Source organism: Dendrobium catenatum, unplaced genomic scaffold, assembly GCF_001605985.2.
Source record: "Dendrobium catenatum unplaced genomic scaffold, ASM160598v2 fragScaff_scaffold_384, whole genome shotgun sequence".
Lineage (NCBI taxonomy): Eukaryota > Viridiplantae > Streptophyta > Magnoliopsida > Asparagales > Orchidaceae > Dendrobium > Dendrobium catenatum.
The window spans coordinates 971,398-980,041 of record NW_021318846.1 but is presented as its reverse complement, the minus strand read 5'-3'; the positions used below and the strand labels follow the sequence as shown (position 1 = coordinate 980,041).

Genomic DNA, 8,644 nt, shown 5'->3' with positions numbered 1-8,644 from the left:
GTCCCAAATCATCCTAGCTGATTGGGCTTAATTTATACTGATCGGCCAGGATGATATGCATATCGGCCTGGATGATAAAGTCGATAAGTTATAATTAATGAGCTCATTTTGAGCTCTTCTATTTATGTTTTGACAAGGCACTTTGTAAGTGTCTTTGGCAGCTATTTTAGCTTCATTCTTTTGGGGGAAATTTTAAGAGAGGGCTTGAAAGGGAGTGAGGAAATGGTGAAGTTTGAGAGAGGGAGAAAATCCAATGAGGGGTGACTCAAGGGAGTATGGAGGGGGATTTCACACAATTGCTCCGGCAAGCTTCCACCTTACTACCGTCAGATTTAAGGTTTGTCTTGAGGGAAGTTCACAGAAGAAGAAGATCACTTTGGTGTCAAAGGACCTGGCGACTCCGCCGAAGGTGGAAGTGATTTTGTAAGGGCTTCTCCGCCTAGCTGTGGGGACTAAAGGGGAGACACTTAGTTTAGTGCAATACTTGGAGGGTGCCTCCGAGGAGTGGATTTAAGTCAAGGTTTGATCGAACCACTATAAATCTGGTGTGTTCTTTCCTTTATTATTTCCGCATTTATTTTTTCGTGCTTTTATTTCTGTGGTGATTTTGGTTTGTGATTGTGTTTTTATTATGAAAGATGTTTTAAAATACCAATTAACCTCTCTCTTAATTAGCCTTGGACCAGTTCATAAGGGGCCTAACATCCCAAACTAACTTTCACTTTGTACTAATAACATCTAATCAAGTCGAAGCCCCTGGCAACAAATTTCAAAGAACAAGCAAAAATAGGACCCAGGGACAAATATATAAAATCTACATGAATGAGTCCAAAATAGAAGCCCAAAATCAAATAGAGAATAAATATTAAAGGTAAGTCCATGTAAAGGCATACACCAGCACCACCGACAACAGAGAACTCAAGAATAGCTTTGAACATAAATAGACCAGATAAATATAAACAAAAACCAATTAATAAAGACATTAAAATTGGGAACACTAAGCTTATCCGAGGATCAAACATTCCCCAAGCTTCCAAATAATTACTATTAAAACAAGGATCATAGACAACCATGCACAAGTACCATGGAAATAGAGCCCAAAGGGACAACTCCGAGCTGAATAGATCCAGAGTAAATAAAAACCAAAACCCATTAAAATTAGACATTAAAATTGGGAAAACCAAGTTTATCCATTCTCACCAAACCTTTTAACATATGTACATTTGAGAAATAAATCTTCATTCTTTGAGGAGATATATCATTTCTATCAAATAGATCAGCTGATGAGTTACCATTACAAGAAATATGGGTGATAGAAAAGTCAATCTGATTCAGGAGGTTCATAAAACTTCTAAAAATAAAAAACAAAGAAGCACGATTACTTACCTTACTTTTAATGAGATTAACCAAAATTAAGGAATCAAACTCAATCCAAAGATTCTAAATTCCAAATTGGATGCAAAGGTTAAGGACAATAAGAAGGGATGTTGCTTCAGTAAAAATAACATTACCATTATAGACTTTATTAGAAAATGAAAAAATCATATCACTCTTAAAATCTCTAAGTATACCACCACATGCTCCACCAACATTAGATAGTGAACCGTCAACATTAAGTTTGAACTAATTAACAACCAACTTAATTCAGTACACCACACTAAAAAGATTACTAATGTTGTCCTTCTAAAAAGAAATCTAAAAAAGTTTGTTCAAGCTAAAACATCCAATTTAATCCAGTAAACCACACTAAAAAGATTTCTAATGTTGTCCTTTTGAAAAGAAATCTAAAAAAAGTTTATCCAAGCTACTACACCTTTAAAATGCTTAGGTATCAAAATATTCACATTAACCATTTGATGGATTTTCACCTTTAGGCACATAATGATTCTGTCACAACTCCTTTTTACACCCAAATGTTTACTATTTTTTCTCTCCACCTAGAAAAGCCAAAAAAATAATCATAGTGATAAGGATAGCAATATGGCTAGCACGATGTTTGAAACAATAGATCTCTAAGAAGGAGAATAAGTTAATCATATTAGTGTGAAAGGTACAACCCAAAGCACTGTCCAATATAGTCGAGGCTTTATAAGCAATAAACTCAATCAAGAAAACATGTTTAATAGTTTCAACCTGAAAGAAACACTGAAATCTATAAACAATATTGAGACCCTTAGATCGAAGTCTCCAGTCAACCGGAAAGAAAATTTTAAGAAGCAACCAAGCGAAAACCGAATAGATAGTGGGAGTATCATTACTCCAAATTCTTCCAAATACAATGGAGTTATCAAATTTAACTCTTATGGTATTCCAAACATTTTTAGAGCAAAAACCACCATCTTTAAAATTCTTAAAAATCATAATGTTAGAGATATTTATCTTAAAAGGTATGTTAAAAATCCACCGGAACTGGAAGAACATCAAGAAAATGATTACAATCCCAATTCCCATTTATAAGAAAATTAGAAACTTTTGAATTCAAAAAATATAATAAATGTGTAAAATCTCATCTAAAGAACCAAAACTTGACCAATTTTCTTACCAAAAGAAACAATTTTTCTTACCAAGGTCATATTGCAAGAAGGATTCACCCATTCACTTAATCATATACAGTCTATGCCAAATAGGAGATTGTCCATTCTTGAAGAAATAATAGGAAGGATGATTTGAACCGCAATACTTCTTGTTCATATAATTAGCCCATAAGAAATTGTTTAATATAAATTTCCACCAAGTTTAATAGAAGCTTTTTTAACCATATCCTTTATAGCTTTACAACCAAGCCCACCTTCTACAATGGGACCTGTACAAGTAGACCTGTCAATATTGGACCCGACCCGAACCCGAAGCGGGTCGGGTTCGGGTTCAGAAAACTAATCCGTTTGCAAAACCGGGTCGGGTTCGGGTTGACCCGGAAACCCGCAAATGACCTGGGAATGACCCGAATCTACCCGACTGCGTCTGCGACCCCACCTGCCCCACACGCGTCGCTAGCCACAGACAGTCGCTCGCGACCTCGCGTCGCTGCCTTGCCGGCATCGCTGCCGCTGCCTCGCCGGCATCGCCGCCGCTGCCTCGTCGGCATCGCCGCCCCTACACGCTACCGGCTGCTGCTGCACGCTGCTGGCCTGCCGACACAGCGATGCTGCCTCTCCCACGCCGCTGCTGCTGCTGCACGTTGCTAGTCTCGCCACCGCTGGCCCGCTGCACGCTGCCGGCATCGCCGCCACTGCCTCGCATGCTTGAATAGTGGAACTCAAAAAAATCAAACCAACGCGGGTCAGGTCGGGTTGACCCGAACCCAAAGCGGGTCGGGTTCATGTTCAGAAAATCGACTCGTTTGCAAAAACGGGTCGGGTTGACCCGAACCCGAATAGTGCCGGGTTCGACCCGAACCCGACCCGTGACCCGAAATTGACAGGTTTATGTACAAGAGACCCTAGATCTCCAATAAATGTTCTTGGACTTAGAAGTGAAACCCCAAAAAAAAAAACTTATTAAAGATCTTCTCCATTCTTTCATGAGCCTCCAAAGATGGATTAAGAGTTTAAAATAAATATGGTGGAAGGGAGGAAGGAGCACACTTAATAAGAACCTACCGACCACCCAAGAAGGCCAGTTTAAATTCCAAAGAATCCAATTGAGTACTAATTGGTTTAAAAACTTTATATAAAATAAAGATTTTCTTAATGCCCTATATAAATCAGGGTAACATTAAAAAAATAAGGAGCTTTTGCATAGAAAAACCCATAAAGAGGAAAATATGATTAATATTTCTTTGAGTCATATCTTTACTAGGAATGAAAGAACACATATTAAGGTTAAAACTTAAGCCACTTTCTAGACTAAACATCAAAAGAAACATACAAATCTTCTTAACATTCTTGAAAGAACCAATATAGAAAATAATGAAATCATAAGCAAAGCATAGGTGAGAGATAGGCAAACGGCCTTTATTAATAAAAGCAAACTATTATATTAAGAAAATAAATTATACAAGTCTCTAGACAAATAATCATTAGTAATAATAAAGATGGCAAGCAATAGAGGGTCTCCCTATCTAATACCCCTACAAGCTTGGAAGAAACCTCTACTTTGACCATTAATAATAATGGAGTACCAAACATTTTCAATGATGTTAGAAATTAAAGAAATAGAAGTCTCATTAAATCCAAATAGCTATAAAACTTTATAAATAATCTTGCAATTGATATTATCATATGCTTTAGAGATAACTAATTTAATCATCATATTCTTGCCAAAAACATTAAGGTTATTTACATGAATGAGCTCTTGAGCTAATAAAACATTATCCACAATACTTCTACCTTTAACAAAGCAATTTGATATTGGGAAATAATTTTAGCCAGAAAATGAGACATCCAAGAAGAAAGAATCTTTGAAATAATCTTATTAAAAGTAGAACATAAGCTAATTGGTCTATAATATGACCAATATGATAGATTATCACATTTAGGATTAAGATCAATAGAAGTGCTAGTAAATTATTTAGGAATAGCCTACCCAAAAGAACCTTTAATTGCTCTACAAATATCATCTTTAATGATAAACCAATATTTTTGGAAAAATGAAAAGTAAATCAATCAGGACCAGCAACAACATCCTTGTTCATATCCATAAGGATATTAAAGATTTCAATATCCTCACGACATTTATTTAGCAAATAATTCTCCTCATCATTAATAAGAAAAGGAATAATGAAAGCGATATTAACAAGATCCACATTTTTCGAGATACTTAGAATATTCCTAAAGTAATCAATTTCTGTTAGCAACATCCTTTTCGTTCTCAAAATAAAACCTATAATGAAGCTTAATATTACGAATAAAAGATTTAGCCCTTTTATTGTTACGACAAGTATGAAAATACTTGGTACTGCAATCTCCATCTGAAATATATTTAGCAATAGTTCTGCCAATATTCCTCTTCCATAAATTGCAAATCCAAAACAGTTTTTTTATCATTGAATAACTCAAATTTATTCACATCTGAATTATTAAGTATAAAATTTTCCTCCAAACAGATAACCTTGTCCTCAGCCTTTAAATTTTTTTCAAATAAATTGCCAAACACATTCTTGTTCCACCATCTAAGAACCTATTTAAGCCGCTTGAACTTGAGAGATAGTAAATGATATCATTAGTACCCTCATACTAATCTAAGGGGGCTTTCCAATTGGCTCAACCACTTTAAGAAAATCAAAAGAATAAAGCCACATATTTTGAAACCAAAATGGAGTAAAAATTTTAAGAATATTAGTATTTATATAAATTAAAAGAGGATAATGATCTGAAATAGTTCTACTGAAGTGCTAAACCATAGTATAAGAGAAGGCAGCAACCAATCAAAATTAAATTGAATTATGTCAAGCCTTTGCCAAAGATAATTATTGGACCAAGTAAACTTAGAACCCAAAAATCTAATGTCAACCAAACCACATTCCAAAATCATATTATTGAAATCATCCAAGTAGAAAAATTGGGAGTAACACCTAAATGTTAGGAAGTATTCAAAAAAAATATTAAAATCTCCATCAACAAACTAAGGACCTCTCGAAGAACAAGAAAATTCACATAACTTATTCCGTAAAGGAAAATGACTAGCTTTAGAGAAACTAAGATAACAAATATAACCAAAAAGTAACTGATTGTTGATGCTTGAAGTACAATGAATAACTTGATCAAAATTAACTAAAAAAGAACATTTAATAGAAGCATTCCAAATAGGCCAAATTTTTCTTGTTGGAATTAGAGAAAGAAGAAGAGAAACCAAGCTTTTTCTAACACAAAGCCAGCTTAGAAGAATCAATAAGGGGTTCCAAAATAGCTAAAAAAGATACATTATGGATTCTACAAGGGTTATAAATACGAGAACGAGAGCGACTATTACCCACTCCTCTAACATTCCAAATATGGTACTTAATAATTAAAAAAAATAGATTTAAAAGTAGCTTTATATCTAGTATTCCTTGCTTGGGAAGCAAGCACATCCAACCTATTCTTTTTATTATTTCTTTTCTTTTATTTACACCGTATTAATTTAAAATCATCAAAAGAAGAATGCCGAGTTTTTAAAATAGAAACATTTTCACCTTTTCAATGAGCATCAACATTAGATCTTTATTCCCCTTCTTCCCAAGAAAAAATAGATTTATTAGAATGAGATTCATCAAATGATGAAGTAGCCATATCATTGGAACTAAAAATTTGCTAATTGGGTACATTTAGTTTAACTAAGTTAGGCCCACCATTAATGATATTCAAGGTAGACAAACCATTTCCATCACTAATATGTTTAATAGATAGATTAACTAACTAATCATAAACAACATTCTCGTTATTCACATAATTAATATTACCCAGTATATCCTTATTACTAGAAATAGTAGGTATTGCAAGCACAAGATCAATGCTACTAGATATATTTTAAGGAATAATAGGTGAGCAATTATGGGGGACGATACCATTACCAGATTTTGTGCTAGCCGTAAAAATGTTCTAAGCATTTAACTGACTAGCGACCTTAGGAGGTTCTGGGCACTCCATGCTAGGGATTTGAACAAAAGGTATTTTTCATTAATAGGACTATCCACTTTAAGATTAAGCGGTTCATGTCTAGCTTACTGAGTGGAGGGAGAAGAGTTAGTTTTTATCACCATGTTATATTTTTAACAAATTTAGATGCAAATGAAAGAAATCCATTTTACTATGGCCGAAATCCTTACAGTGTTCATAAAATGAAGGAGTATCACTAAAAATAACTTTCTGAATATATCCATATTTTTATGCCAAAACTAAATAAAATCTAGTTACCATTTTGTGATATTTAGTTTAACCAAGATACGAGACACGTACGGTCAGGAGCTAGCCACGGTAGCACTATCAATTTACAATGGCCTTCCGAATAGGGATCACAAACCATGTAGGATTCTGTGAGTAAATAGGCGAGGACACAAATAAGGAAAAGCAATCTAATCAGGAAAAAAGAGAGCAATCGCAATGTCAATAATCGAATATCATTTAATGAGTTTCATATAACAGTTAAAAACATTGTAAACATTCCTGGTAAAGATACCATTGTAATCCAAATCATTAAATAATTTTATAAGCACAAGCCTAGTATCAAGCATGGTCATAGAGAATTCCTCAGACAACTTAAGTGAAAATTTGAAATTCTGGATATTGTCCAAGGAAGGACGTCTGATTGAGAACTTACCTACAAAAGGAAATTTGAAGGGGGCAATTAATGCAAGTATTTCTTCTTCAATGGTCCAAAGAGAAGATAAACCATGATGTATTGACTGAAATAAATCAGAAAAAGCATACGATGAAGAGCTTGAAGCTAAATCATCCTTAAAAGATTTAGAGGACTTCTTTGACTCTAAGAAATCAGAACACTCAGGGGTTGATTAGCCATAAAAAATCAACCAAGACACAAAATTGAAAACATGAAAAGCAAACAAAAGAAAGAATCAGATGAAACTGATAAAAATTGTAAAACATAAAAAAAAAACCCAAATGAGAAGCATAAAAATTGAGAAAGCCAAAATTAGAGTACATGAGAGTGAAGGAAACTTCCCTGAAAAGAAATGGAGGTGGAAGTGGATAGATCGAGTGCATGGAGAGAGCCGCCCCAACCAAGAAGAAAACTCTAGCAGAGCAAAAGATGAGATGTGGATGAATATATCTATGAAACATCTTAACAGGATTAAAAACTTCTAAAATATGAAAAGTATTTAAAAAATATGATTTGATATTTAAAATATGATGCAAATCTAATCCAAACATTGTGATTTTGATGATAACAATTTTTTTTATTATGTTATTACTATTTTTTTGAAATTTTATTTTATTTTGTGTATACTAATGTTTCAGGAAATTAGTACACCATTCACTTGCAATTTTGATCAGCTACAGACTGGGTAGACTAGGGTTACAATATGTATTTTTCAATTTATTATGTATTTTCCCATTTTGAGTCATATCAAGTAATTTGGTGGATATGATTGCTGAGTAACCTTACACACATATAGTGGGAGAGACAAAAATATTTTTGAGAGATTTTTATTTAGTAATTTATACTATATAATTTTGGCTTCATACTGTATGACTTATATTTGTATTGTACGATCTATTGTACTCTATCAAAACCCTTGTAGCTAGCGGTTAAGAAAGATACTAATTATATACTGATTATAAGTACGATTTGGTTTGTAATGTATGCCCTATTTAAAATCTTTATGAATTAATCCCTCAAAATCAAGCAATCAAATCATGGACAATTATTATCATTAATCATATTATATGATTGAGTTTGTATACACGATTGATAATGTATAAAATTGGTAATCCTAGAGATCAAACTAAATAAAATCAATGATTTTTGTACTAATCATATTGTACGATGTCTATAGTGCTAGAAGATCGATAGTGTGTGAAGTTGGTTAAGCCAATAGTCAACCCAAACAAATAGAAGGAATTTCTATAATTAGTATCAAACGATCTTTTGATCGTACTATATAAGGTGTTATAAATGTTGAACAGTTTGTCTACACGAACTTGTTGGTTAAGTATAAATTCCACTGATCATTCGGTATGATACGTGTATTATACTATATGAACAG

General features: G+C 33.5%; 1 long non-coding RNA gene across 1 annotated transcript; it reads right to left on the bottom strand.

Annotated features, from left to right (window-relative positions):
• Positions 1–7,020: 7,020 nt before the first annotated feature.
• LOC110096961 lies at positions 7,021–7,717 on the bottom strand. Its single transcript, XR_002303156.2, has 2 exons — positions 7,347–7,717; positions 7,021–7,236 (listed from the first exon to the last, which is right to left on the bottom strand). It is a non-coding gene; the product is annotated as an uncharacterized LOC110096961 (long non-coding RNA).
• Positions 7,718–8,644: the final 927 nt, after the last annotated feature.